The sequence below is a fragment of the Cydia amplana genome, chromosome 2 (assembly GCF_948474715.1).
Source record: "Cydia amplana chromosome 2, ilCydAmpl1.1, whole genome shotgun sequence".
NCBI lineage: Eukaryota > Metazoa > Arthropoda > Insecta > Lepidoptera > Tortricidae > Cydia > Cydia amplana.
Genome location: NC_086070.1, coordinates 14,789,185 through 14,804,407, shown reverse-complemented (window position 1 = coordinate 14,804,407; position 15,223 = coordinate 14,789,185). Strand labels below are relative to the sequence as shown.

At 34.0% G+C, this 15,223-nt stretch overlaps 1 protein-coding gene across 1 annotated transcript in view; it reads left to right on the top strand.

The window, feature by feature from the left end:
• LOC134658170 (uncharacterized) overlaps window positions 1-15,223 on the top strand; it is a 126,816-nt gene that overhangs the window by 27,791 nt on the left and 83,802 nt on the right. Inside the window, exon 2 of the mRNA XM_063513782.1 lies at window positions 12,814-12,841. The gene's annotated coding sequence lies outside the window, so the exon portion shown is untranslated. The remainder of the gene's footprint in view (window positions 1-12,813; window positions 12,842-15,223) is intronic.

The window sequence follows — 15,223 nt, the reverse complement described above, 5'->3', positions numbered from 1 at the left end:
TGTAGTCGTGTATCGGCCCTATGTCACTGAAGTTTGTACTAATATATGATCTAAACTTTATTTATAATTTTAGAAGTTCCAAGCAATAGTAACACTAAAGGCGCCATTCATTAATTACGTAAGACAATTTTTGCCAGTTTTTGACCCCCTCCCTCCCCTATGTAAGAAATAATAAGAATAAGCGGACCCCCCCCCCTCCCGCCCCCTATATTACCATATATTACATAAGAATCCAAAGGAAAAAATGAGTAAGAACTATGAAAACCCCCTCCCTCCCCCAAGTAAGAAAAAAATGAAAAAATAAGATATGTTTGACCCTCCTTCACCTCAAAATCGCCTTACGTAATAAATAAATGGCACCAAAACTGTTTCTCGAACTGAAAATACCCGATTTAAGTTTGCTAACACAACATGACTGATCAGTTCATGAGCGTCACAAAACATACGAGTGAATTGACCTCCGCAGTGAATAATATATGTCGTAGTCAGATCGTATAATCCGCCGTATTACATTACGGCTAGCCGTTTTCAAAAACAGGGGCGTTTTGAAATGCGGCGGTTCGATGAGTAGCCGGTTTGTCATTGCGATACGTTCTTCAATAAGGCGGCCTACGTTTAGCCGCATCGTACTACTATTTAGATTGTAGAGTGACCAGTTCTTTCGGTCACCTACGTAACCGGAGTTTGACAATATTTGCAATTTAATTTATTTTTACCATGGTCCCACCGAACTACATGTGTTTCTTTTCCAAAACATTTCGTAAATAGACGGAGCCCCGCAAAGGGCGGTTTCCCCTTCGGGCATCTGAAGCTACCTAACGAACCTAACCTACTTACCTACCTACGCTTTTTCCCCAAAGTGTAATGTTTTCACGGACGTCTCACTAAATCAATAGGTAGGTAGGTTAGGTTCGTTAGGTAGCTTCAGATGCCCGAAGGGCAAACCGCTCAGAAATAGGAGCCCCGCTTCGCGGGGCTCCGTCTAGTTAACTTGCGAAGGAAATGTTTTTTTTAAAGAAACAGTCCGACGAACTCCAGATTTGATGGACACCCCAGCGTTTTTCATAGTTTGTTGTTGTTATGTCAGGCAGCGCCACGAGTGCTACAAATGGGAACTAAAAACTGTCAAAGCGGCGGCTAATGACTCGCTGTAATACATTACGGCTAGCTATGTTGAAGAACGTATGGCGCCGAATACATTCCGGCATTTTCGGCGGATTCTCATTCAGCCGCATTCAATCCGGCTAATCGTTAAACCGCCGCATTTCAAAACGCCCTTGTTTTTGAAAACGGCTAGCCGTAATGTAATACTGCGACAAATATACAGCAAGATTGATTATTCTAGTAGGTATTCACAGAAACTTAATTGCTAAATTGGGAATCAAACCAAGCGAGGCGAGGTGGGTCTGAATCCAAAATGTTAACCCACTTTTGTATTCATCGTTGTTAATGGCGTAAGTGCCATCGACATTATTGAAATTGAAAACACCACATAGATATCGTTGTTTGAGTACCCACAACACAAACCTTCTTGAGCTTTTCTGGGGCTTAGTCAATTTGTATAAGAATGTCCAATATATATTTATTTATTTACTACCTAACGCCATCTGTTAGAGAAATAAATAATTAAAATTAGCACGAATGTTAATTCATTATTTTGCCAACAGATGGCGCTAGTAGTAATACAAAGTGTTATTACATTATTTTATTTTTTTAGGTTTATAAAATGATATTTTTATGTTTGATAACACATCTAGACATGAATTTAAATTACTATGTTAAATCTCAAACCTAACAGTGCAGTAGTTTTTCCGTAAAGTGTACCACAAGAATGCATAGTTTGTCGAATAGTGATAGGGCTCGCTTCGCTCGCCCTAATTAAGCAATTCATATTTGTTCATATTTAAATGTACATATAACAAGAAACTTATAAGATGATGCGACTATGACGTCACGTGGATTATCGTAACCACTTCCTCAGTTACGGTTAGTCATGCGCGAACGCAATGTTAAGGTTAACGACGACACGGATTTATTAGACGTGTGTGCTTCCAGTTTACCAATACCTATGTATACAAAAAAGTTGACCCCTACCCTCAAGTAATAGTCATTTGGAGGATAAAGACCAATTCCACATAGTGCGTTTATAATTTTGAAATAATAGTTATTTAATTAAGGCTTATTATTAACCGGGCAACTAAAATATTAAACAGGAACTTTCATTGGGCATATAATAATATAATTTGGCTGTGCATTAATATTTTGGCGCCAAAAAAAATATGTTAGCCTCAAATATAAGCATCATATGATAAAAAAAATGGCAGCAAAATCAAGCCACCTAAAAAAATTATAGGGAACTTAAAGTGATAGGTTGGCATCTAAAATAATAAATTGGCAACTAATATTGTAAAGCGATCAAAAAATTGAGTTGTCATCTAGTTGTTCACACCTAAGTAATCAACTAATCATAACTGAGCATATCGTTTTCAGCTAGGTAGTATTTTAACACGAAAGTAGCTAAATTTAATGAATATTGGTCACTTTTTACACAAAACACCTCAAATTAATTTACCAATACGCAATGATCAGTAGGTATACTTATAGTCGAAATTTCTAATCATGAAACGCCTAATGGTCATTATACCATTAGATAACAAAACTTCCGTGAGACAAAGACATATTAAATATATTAAAAAACAACGAACGAACGAAACATGTCGAGCGTTTTTCGACTTAAAATACGTGAGTGACCCGTTTTTTAAATATATTTAATATACCATTAGATCTTTAAATTTTTAATTACTAATTTTAATAGTTACCACTGTGTTCTACTAGAGTCAACAGATAGGTGCGACGACGAGCGAAGCGAGGAGGAGCGTGTTAGGTTGACCGTGTAATGACCAAACAAAATATTTTAAAAGAACTTCATTTTTTAATTAATAGATAGCCGTTTTCTTTTTAAAATGTGCTTCATAAATAATAATAATAATAACCGGCGGCATTCTAGGTTAGGTTTTTTATAATGTGTTTATATGTATTTTTTATTGTTTTGTAAGTGTTTTTATATTTTACTTTTATATTCATATTATAAATAACCTAACTTAAGAGGAAAAATAAATAAATAATAATAATAATAATAATAATGGCACCCTAGGTTAGGTTTTTTTATAATATGTTTATAAGTATTTTGTATTGTTTTTGTAAGTGTTTTTGTATTTTATTTTTATATCCATATTATAAATTAACCTAACTTAAGATGATAAATAAATAAAGAGAATAATAATAATAATTTCCTCTCTCTCTCTCTTCCTTTTTCCTCTCTCTGCGGCCCTGACCACCGGTAGCTTGGGCCCTGCCCCGCTGCCGGCGGCACCCTAGGTTAGGTTTTTTTATAATGTGTTTATATGTATTTTTTATTGTTTTGTAAGTGTTTTTATATTTTACTTTTATATTCATATTGTAAAAAACCCTAACTTAGAGAAGATAAATAAATAAAGGAATAATAATAATTTTCTTTATTCAGACAATATACAGTCCACATTTGTTACTCAGCTACTTATAACTAGGTTAATTGTACTTACATACTACACTAGAAATATACAGGTAATTATTTTTACTTGTTTTTAACCCTTTACCGCATACGAAGCCAATTATGGCGGATATAATATTCAACTCTATTGACAGCTAGTAAAGTTCAAAATTACTGAATTAGTTTTACTTGCAGTACGGGGTTAATTTAAGTAATAAACATCCCCAGAATGGGGGTTTATTAGTGCGGACATCCAATGTCTTTGCAAAAGACTGTCTGGCCTATCCGCTAACATATTTAGAATGCTGTTGGGACTACCCTGGATTCTGCTTCTAATAGACACAATCTTTTTGCGCATTACAGCGTGGAAGTCCTCTACGTGGGCGTCAGCGAACGTTCCAGATGCGCTGCAGAATCTAGGGAGTCCCATAAACATGTTATTATAGAGGACTTGTAAGGCGTTGAGTGCTCTCTGAGTATAACTAACCCACAGGCCGCTGGTGTAAAACGATTGACAGAAGGACTTGAACAGGGTTCTCTTTACTTCCCTTGTACAATGCGCGAACCTGCGAGCCAGCATATTCCCCCGAACAGCCAACGCCCTACGCTCCCTCTCAATATCACTGTCGTCCTTTAGGTCACTCGTGATAATGTGACCAAGATATTTGAACTGGTCAACCTTCTCCAGCTCTCTATCATCCAATTTGATGGGCGGCACATAGTCTAAAGACCTGCCCCGCACCACGAAAACCATAACCTGCGTTTTGAGACAGTTGTATTTCAGTCCATGTGAATCGGCATAGGTCTCGCACTTGCTAGTCTCCAATATATTAATTCAGTTGCCAAATAAATACTTGGTACCTGCCTAAAAATAATCAAAAGCTGTAACGGCATTAAAATACAACTCATATTGATATATTTTAAGGCTCCGTTTTTGTTGCCAAACTATTAATTTTAGTAGCCATTTCTATTTTTTTAAACTACCCAAATTCGATTAATTAGTTGACCGGTTAAATACGTGCCTTTAATTAATACGTCATTTAAGTATGTTTTTCTTGTTCACCCTGTTTTTTGGTTGTTTAAGTCGTGCTGTACAAAAAAAGTGGCATTATCACTGCTTAAGTACGAATAGATAAGCACAGAACCCTAAAACGATCCCAGAAACGCTAGTACTCGTGTTCATAGTCATCGTACCAACACATCATCAACAAATGGTCACGACTTCATAATTATTTGGTAGGAAATCTACGCTAAACGACGCGTTTAGAAAAACACAGTTTTTTCGTTTACGGTAGTAATTATTATGGGCAACTCGTTTTATCATGAAGGCCGCAGTACTTAAAATCATATTATATATTGGCAAGTGTTAAACAGATTTGGTTACGCAGTTTGCAGTCAGAGATCAAGATCAAAACACATCATTACAGCAGCAGGTATATTATAGTTACATCAACATATCCGTTGGCGTTTTGTGAGGCATAAAACACTAATAAAATCCCTATACTAATAGGGATATTTAAATAAGAGTAGGTAGATTGGGCTTTCGATTAGCAACTAAATATATTAAAAAAATATATTCAAAAATTCTGAATATATTTATTTCAAGAAATTAACATACCAAGAGAGACAGTACAGTGATCCCCACACTAGGCTAAGCCTGTAACGTGGGAATCTTAGACAAATACCTAAAGAATAACAAATATAGGGTTAGAGTTTTAAAAAATCTTCATATGATGTTGACTTCCACTAAGAAAGTATTTTTGGAAATGTAACTCCTATGGGTTAAACATGGGATTGCAAGTTTTTAAGGACTTTCTAAGGACACAGGCGAAGCCGCGCCCGGAGGCTAGTATTTGTGTATATTTTACTAAAAACGTAAATATCCAATTTAAAATGAACTTTATAAAAATAAGTTACCGTGAAGATATTCGCAATTAAGAAGACCGGTCAATAACAATTCATTGATTAACCAGAAAATCGATCAAAATAATTGGCGCGTCGTGATGTTATATAGAATAATGAAGGGAATTTAATTTTTTAACTTATAAAAACCGTGTGAACCAATAACTTACCTTCTTCAAAATGAGTCAATTAAGGGCGATTAGTGTAAAATGTTTAAATAACTTCACGCCTGGAGACAAGTACATAATCGACTTAATATCTCCATACAAAGTCGCATTTCTCATCACCAGGACTAGATACGACTCCGGTACTACGATTAAGATTATGTGTCTTAACAAATTTTGTATATCTTCGGCCGCCGAAAGAATTCCCCATGATAAAGCCAGAAACGTCATCATCCAGATTCCTGAAATTTAATCTTTTATTATAGATGTTACTAGAAGTACTTTTAAAAGTCGTATTATAATTATTGCTGGAATTCTATCAGAATTCGTTTGACATTACGAGAACCTGATCACCGATTTCCTCATACAAGATTTGATCGTGATATTAGCTCTCACTTATCACAGGTCAGACCAGTGTCCACAGCATGACAGCTATCAAAACACGAAGGTCACTATCATCACGGCTTGACAGACCCACTAACCTGAAATTGACAATCGAGTTTCTAAATGCTGCATTGACAATTCGCTTTATTCAATTGTCAACCTAAATAAATGTCTAATAAGGTTTATAACAAGTACAATAACAATATATAGTATGTACTTACCTACTCACCTTTCATGTTTAAATATAACATCCTGTAAATAATCGTAAGAATGCAAAACTCTAACTGCCTACTTGGTATGAATTTCACGATATTCAACTTTCAACCGGGGGACGAAAGATACCTAGAATTGTCCTTAATACAGTAGTATAAAAGGTAAATGCCGGAATAACCCAATATTATTATAAAAATTAAGAAAATGGCTCTTTTTACGATGTTAAAGCTTTTTTTGACCAACCTAATACCTAATTTATAAGTGGAATTTCTTAATGAGTGTTAATGTACCTAATCAATATGCATATTTCATTGAATAATTGACATTGTACCTACCCTTATATTTTCATTAAGCTGATTATTTAATAAATAACTTGACATGTAATATTATAAATAAATTACTATGGCTAACGCTGCGAAGATATTTAGTACCGTCGAAGTATTGTAACAAAATAATTATTATCTTTCGTCATATGAATTGGATTAGACTAAATTGCTAAAATCGATTAATATACTTAAAATCTTCTGAATAAATGCGGTTTCCTATGATCAAAATCCGATCAGCACAAAAAATGTAAACAATTAGTTACTTAATTCGTATTAACCGTATGCCGACCCAATTAAAGGAACTTAATTTGTATTGTGATATATTAACCGCCACAGGGGTAAGTAAGAGTTATGCATGACATATTATAAATGGTGTTAAATTAAGGCATCGACTATATTTATTGCGCTTTCGGATTAATTAATATTAGTAGGCGTTGAATTAAGTTTCTATCTATCAAAGTATAATAGTTATTTTGCCACAACTTTGCCCCCTTGTAAAACAAATAACTATTGAAATGAAATGAAATGAAATGAAATGAAATGAAATGAAATGAAATGAAATGAAAATAATGAAATGTATTTATTTGTCAGAATATGGTACATTGATGTGATCTTAAATTAGAATGAATGCATGTTCCATCATATTCTACCGTGAAGTCGGTGTACAAATATTTTACTTATATCTATTTCTTACATCTATATCTTTGGTTTACACAATATATAAAAATCTGATTAAAATACATTACCAACGAAATAGTGCTTATGCGGTGTCTTCATTAACATACATCCATTGTGTTATGTTTCGGTTAAAACATTTGTTAGGAAGTCAATTAGAGATACCTACTTAAGGAATAATTTTAAATTTGAAAACCATTAAAACACAGACCCACTTTGTTGTAACGCAAACATTTTTCCTTTTTATTTCATATGATGACCCAGTAATATGCATTAACTTAATTGCGTCTCTTATACTCGTAATATCTGACCTAAAAACTTTGAATTGTGTCTTCAATTAGGTTAATCTAAGGATAGATAGGTATTTTCCAGGAAACGTAACGATTAAAATATTATAGGATTAAGGTAATCTCCGCCGACTAGGCGAGCCCAGAGGTCAATCGGCCATCGCTTCCTGACTCCCACGTAATACATGCAAGCGGGTCAGGCCTAATGGACGCTCAAATAAGCTCTCCTCAGGTCCTTTTAAAGCAGCTATACAACCAAAATTTTTATAGTAGGTACCCCGCAATTATGAATGGTCTGCGTACTCTACGTACGTAGCCCTGGAAGAGAGCCAAGTCTATAATGGACAAGCATTGTAGATCTTACTACATATATGTACATACACAGCTCAGTAAATAAAACAAGGACACGCTTAAATTTTGGACCCATTTCCATTAAATGTTGTTAGAACATTCGTAATGCAATAAGGTTGAAACTTCAGTTCGATGGTGTTGAAATGTCAAATTAAGACATTTAAAAGTCATAGCGAATCGACCCTTGAAATGATAACCTCTTTGCAAAAAGTTATCACTCCGGTTTTATAATATGTTTAAAGTGACATTTTCAAAAATATTATTTCACAAATTGACGTAATTGAGTGGTTGCCCCTAGAAACGTAAACGCAAGTAAATGTCGTCTGTGAACTGATCTTGTTAAATGAATTATGACACTGCGTTAAAATATTAGTTCTAAACACAGACTTGTCATTTTCGCGCTCGCGCTTCTATGGTTCTAAATAGAGTCAGTTTGCTACAAGATATTCAACCTTAGGTGGGTCCCAAATTAAAGCTCGTGACTGTAGTACTACTGTTTCTATGTAAGTATACCTGTCGTGGCTTCCAACCTCCGTGGCGACCTGACATAGACTAACTGACTGACTGACGTACATATTTGGAACTACGGACATTTATAGTCTGTCAAGCTGGATATGTCAGTAGCAATGTAAAGCAAACTAAAGTAAAGTCTATTTTTAATTCGGTAGACTAAAATGACATTTCTTAGTATGAAATGACATTTTATGTTCATACTATGAACTGTCATTTCAGTCTACCGAATAAAAAAATAGATTTTATGGTATCCCTAGGAATCGAACAAAAAGCAGCAATGTACATCGAACAACGATGAAATGTACACAAAACAGTTCGACAGATAAGATATAAATGACACGCAATTTTCGAACAATTTAAACGTAGTGTTGCTAACCCACGATTTTTCAAATTTTCCGCCTTTTTCTACTGACAAGATTTGCTTGACCAAGTATAAATTCAAAATTAAACATGACAACGACACGACAAAATAAGATCAGTTCACGACATGTTCACGACGGACAGCCACCAAGACCAGATAAACTGTTCAATACCTCTCCAAAAACACGCGTTAAATAACAGTACCTATACCTCGTGATTACACATAATTTCGCGCTTGTTTTTCATATATAAGAAATAAGATATTTGGATTAGTATCAATGATATACCTAGTTAATATAGTTAGGTATGTGAGTATAAATCAAGCCATTGCCGAATTCTTATTGTTTATGAACAACGTAACGGTCAAGTAAAAGTTTTACAATCGGACCTTCGGCATATTCGTGACTGGATCGTACTGAATGTAATAAATAATTAGTATTCTTGTTGAATTCATTATCACTCTTCTTACTTTAACGTAGAGCCCAAAATGGGATGTCTAATGTGTATACCGTTATAATTGTTGAAATGTATTATTATAACTATGTACTTAAAAATCGTGCATAGAAAAAAATGATTGTTTAATATAATAATAAACAAAAAAACTATGTTAAATAAATAACCACGTAATAACGGTCAGTTTTTTGAGTTTCGAAATCAACTAATGTATACTCGTACATGTAAATACCTAGTCACGTGAGTTTTCATAGCATCCGTCATGCCGATACATTTTTTCTTTTTGTTTGGCTAGGCCCCGTTGTTTTACGAAACTATCTACAAGTCATTGCTATACCTAAAGTGCTACCTGTATGAGTAAATCCGTGTCGTAATCCGTCTGAGACCAACAAAGGCAGGCGCAGACTCATGTCAGCTTTGTATGCATACAATTAAAATTAAATTAATTATGAATTAATCTTGCCTCATTGAAACGAACACTATTGTATTGCTACGAGTGTGATACTTCACTTAAGTACTTTCACTGTATTATTATAGATTAAGAACACATTTAGGCCAGGTTCTTGTAACGAAATCCTTATTAAGTATTAAGTTTTTTTTTTTTCACTATGGTGGGGGTTAAGGTACATTTTATTTTGTTAGCCAATTTATTGTTTCATGCCTATAACACAATGGAATAAAGCTGATAAAGGTTTCATCAGTTCGTCCTCATCACCAACTAATTTCGACTTGTTAAGTTAAACGTTAATAATTCTACTATTCGCATTTAAGCAAATTAGGTAACACATGTGACCTGACTTAAAATTTCGAAAATACAACAATATAATTACAACGTATAACTCTATAAATAAGTTTTTACAAATGTATGCAGGTTTCTAGTATTAGACCTCTAATATTACTACGACAGTCGCAAGACTAACCACTCGGCTATAATATAATTATAATTAATGCAAAAAGGACAACAGAACAACATCGTAATGCGACATAGAACATAGAGACTTATTTTTATGAGTGTCATTTAAATGATGTAAGTAATCATTTTAAGTGTAACTTGCAAACCAACATGCCAATAGTTATTTGCGGATCAATAGCAATAGTAAAAAATAGTGAAATAAAATGAGCCCTTAATTAAGCCGTCTTCAATGAGGCTATTATTATCACGGATTATTAAATTGTTACGTATCTTTTGTGTTGAACGAATTATCTCGATGTTGATTATGCAAAAAGTGATGCCAAGGTTGCTTTATATAAAGATTTAATAAGACGGCTTAAATTTGTTGAATTGACTTAAAAGCTACTTATATAGAAGTTGAGAAACCATGACGAAGATATAAATATCTCTTTATTTTTATATAAAATGTTATTTTCAATTTCTTGATTTTACAACGACTGTCTCGTAGAATACAATCGTCGCTCAACTTTTATGTTATGTGATCAATCATTTTCTTAATCTGTTTATTTTTTTATAAAAAAATTATAAAACTCCTAGTTGACATTGAAAAACATATAAATGCCAAGTACCTACTCTACTATAGTCGTTAGGCAGTCATGTCAGCAGTTTCTTATGTCTTACTCGGTTAAATCTGTAGCAAGAGACTATTACAGCCCGCCTTGATTTTATAAACAGAAACAAAACACGTTTTAATCACAATTAATATCTATGTGCACATTAACAAGATCGGAAAGTGAGCGTGGCCCGGTTAGAGCACGTGGCCGAATTATCCGACGAGTAATTACAGTGTCCCCGGCGATACACAGACCTCTGAATGCTAGAAGGCACTTATCACAGAGATTGTCTAGCCTAGCTTCTCTTTATATTCTAACTTGTAGTAAGTATCCACATCACAAATAAAATGTCTCGGTTCCAAAAGTATAAGGTAGGTTATGGCTTCACTCGGATCCTTCCCTTGTTAATAACTTGCAACATTTTTAAGGGCAGTTCTGATAGGCTCATATTGATAGTTTACTTTTTCTTAAATGTCATATATATTACAACTTAGGTGACAGTCCATTTCCAACCGCAGCTGCACTACTGTTCGTTTTACTATGAAAATTGACAGTAACAGCGACGCGTTCAGTACCAGTGCAGCTGCGGTCAGAAATGATATGTTACCCTTATATAATACTCGACCGACGAAAAATAATGTAGGTAAGTGCATATAAAAAAAATACACAATTAGTGCATATAAAAAAATATTGTACTTATTAGATATCACTTACAAAAAATATTCAAAGTGCCACAATTTTGTCAACAACTAAACAGAGTCTTCATATTTCGATTACGGAACCCTAAAATTATATGGTTTGACCACATAATATCATTTAAATGTTTTCTAATATGTTTGCGTGCTATATTCATGACATTTCATTCAAATGAGGCACTACGGAAAAATCAGACATTACAAGTCTGTCCTAAATTTATGAAGACCAATTGTGACAAATGGCAAAGTGCAAGCAATACGTTACATTTCGAAAGTAGCTCCACCATTTTCACCAATTACTACTTTTAATATTTTTTCTACTCCCGTACTTTTATTTGTCATTTAAAAGGTCGTACACACACCGTTAAACCCCTATGTTATAGTTGTCAAGACAAGTCTTTAGTCTATTCCCCAAAAAAGTATTTGTGCATACACGCAGTATCTTTTTGGTACTTTTACGATACTTCATGTAGTCACCACTTAAAAAATATTGTATGAAATACATTGTTGCCAACCTAATTTTAATTGTCATCTTTGACAGATGAGTACTAACTAGTAGAAACAATAAAATTGCTTCAGAAGTCAGAAACGCGCATGTGACACCCGTAATATAGCAAGATCCATAGACTACGAACACCGCTTAGCGTTGCTTGTTAGTCTCCATAGGCTACTGTGGCCAAAATCGAGAAAAAAACTGTCCAAAATTGTAATTTAACTAAGAGCAAGTACCAGGGCTTCATGAGTTACAAGAAGGTGTCGCTGTGACCAACCTTTGGTTTGTTTTGCCTACATATATATTCTATATGATTCCACTTGTTCAAAGTATTATTTTTGTTGAATGAAAAATATTTGTTATATGTATTTACAATTTTTTTTCAATGTAAGTGCTTGGTCGTAGAAAAAGTATTGTATGTAACGTTGTTTAACTGAGTCAAGAAATACTCATGGCGTCTTTAATAACAATTTTCGGCTTCGCCTCAAATTGTTACTCACGCCACTCGCCTTTTTTGACCCCTCTTAAACAACGGTTGCATAAAATACTATAAATAGATCACTTCCACTGCTTTAACCCGTTGTTACTATGATTAAGTTTGATGCTTGAGCAGAGCGGGCTAGGTTGATCTAGGCCATATGTTACACCTGGATTTATTAAGACACGACACACGCTCATGTTAGACAGGAATGCATTATAAGTTTGCTACATTGGTTATACGTTTTCCATTACCTATTGCATGTCACACTTTACAATTTTATTGTATACAGAATATATATTTAAAATAAATGCTTAGTAATTAACTCCATCACAGCATTTGAGTTGCTCAACTTTGGTCATTTGGTCTCGAAATAGAGATAAAAAATCCTGCGATCTACATAATGTACATAGACTTATAAACCTATCCAGGTGTCGACAATTTTACTACTAACTCTTATTCATGATTTATTTTTTTGTTTCAGAAGACACATCCATCGCTGTAACAAAAAGGTATATATTCTTAGTTTATACATATTATAAAATAGAGGAAAATAAACACGGCTCAGCTCAGAGTTATATTTTTCTCAAAATACACAATAATGCCGTAATAACCAAATTGATACATTTTTATAGGCTTATAGTTTTTAAATTCACTGATCAAATATATAATTAAATGTTAAGTTATGGCGCACTAAAATAAACTTTTATTTATATATATACTTATTTAAAAGCGAACTTACATATGCCAAAGCTAACACAACTCGGTGACACCGATTCCAGTTGTGATTTCTAACTTGCACGCTATGCTGTATTAATATACACACAGGGACGTAGTGACGAAAAAAATAACATTACGTGATATTTTATTACGAAATAATGATTATTTACAAATAAAAAGCACTAGCTGACATATTTCCCAACGGTACGTGTCATACAAATGAATTATAGAACAGCGCGTCACGTCACATCATCTTTCCATACTACCAACAGTCACTTACGGTCTTATGTCCCTACAAGATTATTGTCGATTTTAATACGTTTATAAATCGCCACAAAGTCGTTTTTCGTTTGAAGCTTAGTATAAAAACTCGATATTAGTAGTTGCAAAATTCATCTCACCCGATCGAGGTGTCCTTTAAAAATTTGCTTACAATGGAAGGCATAATCGCTGTTACGTTAAATGACGTATGAAATGTACAGTGGGAGCAAAAAATTAATACATATATTTTCAAAACAGCTGCCTGGGGAACATTTTTTATTTATAAGTTTATTTATATGATTATTTTAAGTTTTATAATGCATGTAAGTAGTTTAGTTTTATTGTTTAGTTGGTCTTTTTATGTCCCAATAAAAACATTAAGTCTATATATGTAATTTTCAAAATAACATTTCAATTGTGCTTGAATTAGATATCATGAGAAATTACGTAGGTACTGAAGGAAATTCTAACCTAAGAGAATATGCCCCAGCGAGGTTTTGGATTGTATTTTTTGCCGCTTTTTATTGTCACTGGTAATAAATGTGCAAAATGTCAAATCTGTTTCAAACGACTACCGGTAACATTTCATTTACATTTTTCTCGAGTTCCGTGTAAATGAATTACGGGACTACTACCTGTTTGTACATAATATTATTGTACCTAGTAAATTTTGCGTAACACGAAATACCGTATTTTATTAAGACAATAAAACAAAAGGTGTCCCAACCCCAACAAATGTCTTTATCTATTGCAGATAAGTTATTGGCCCCTGACAAACAAATCAATAAATCTAATACCAGTAAATTTCCAGCTAGGGAAAGTAAAATCAGACTATGAATTATTAGTAATCTAAGTACCTATACATACAGTATTTGACAAGGAAGTAAACTAAAACAAGCAAAGTATGCAAACATTGTCGTCTCTGGCTTTAATATTACTCTCCTGTAAATGTTATAATAGGAGCCCGATTCGGATTTTGAAATATGTTTAAGATCTAACCTGTCTTTGTCATTTTCGCGATTCTGGAGATACTCTTGTACGATTTCCACAAGATACGACTTAGAGATCCAATTCACACCTAATAGATATCTAACTCTATCTAACGTAAAAATGGCATTGGTTGCCCGAATTGCGCTGCAAACCGCAAAAGAGAACTAGTTGATATCTAAACTATAACGTATCTAGAATGGATCTAGTACGTGTCGTCTCTTGTGAATATCTTGAAGTTCGAATACGGCAGTATGTATCCCGCGCATTCTAAGAATGTTTGGTATACTTACCCGAATATACGAGTAGTGACTATAAATAATAATTATATCGGGCTGAGTGTACTCGGCACAGGGTGCTACAATTGGCGCTTGCGTCTATCCGCCGCAGACGTTTTGTCGCTTGCGATAGTTGCGATTATCATGTCACTGACAGTCGCGGGTGTCGGACCACTGATGAAATTTCTAGAGGTTGCTGACGATGACGTTACTTTAGTTGACTTACGTATTTATTATACAAGAATGTACGATTTATTCGTGAGTAATTAGGAGTTAGTGAAGAACATGAAATGATGAGCCTAATAATTTGTTTCTTGTTTGACGTATAATAAATAAAATTATGTTTTTTGTTTAGGCTGGTTGTTTTTTTTTCACTTGACTTCTTTTTTTATTCTTAATTTTCTGTGATATAAATCACACAATGGCTATTTTGTGGCCCTCTTGGATCATAACGTACCTAACATAGTTATGTTATGTCAATGAATACGGCAAATACAAAATTTTATAGACCATTTTTTAAAAGGAACGCAAGTTTCAACCTTAGGGTGGTATTTGATGCCTTACTTTAACCTAAGTCAAAATACGTCAAGCCGCTTACCTATAATAGACACTTTATCAAATGACTTAAGTGATTCTCGCTTGCCAGAC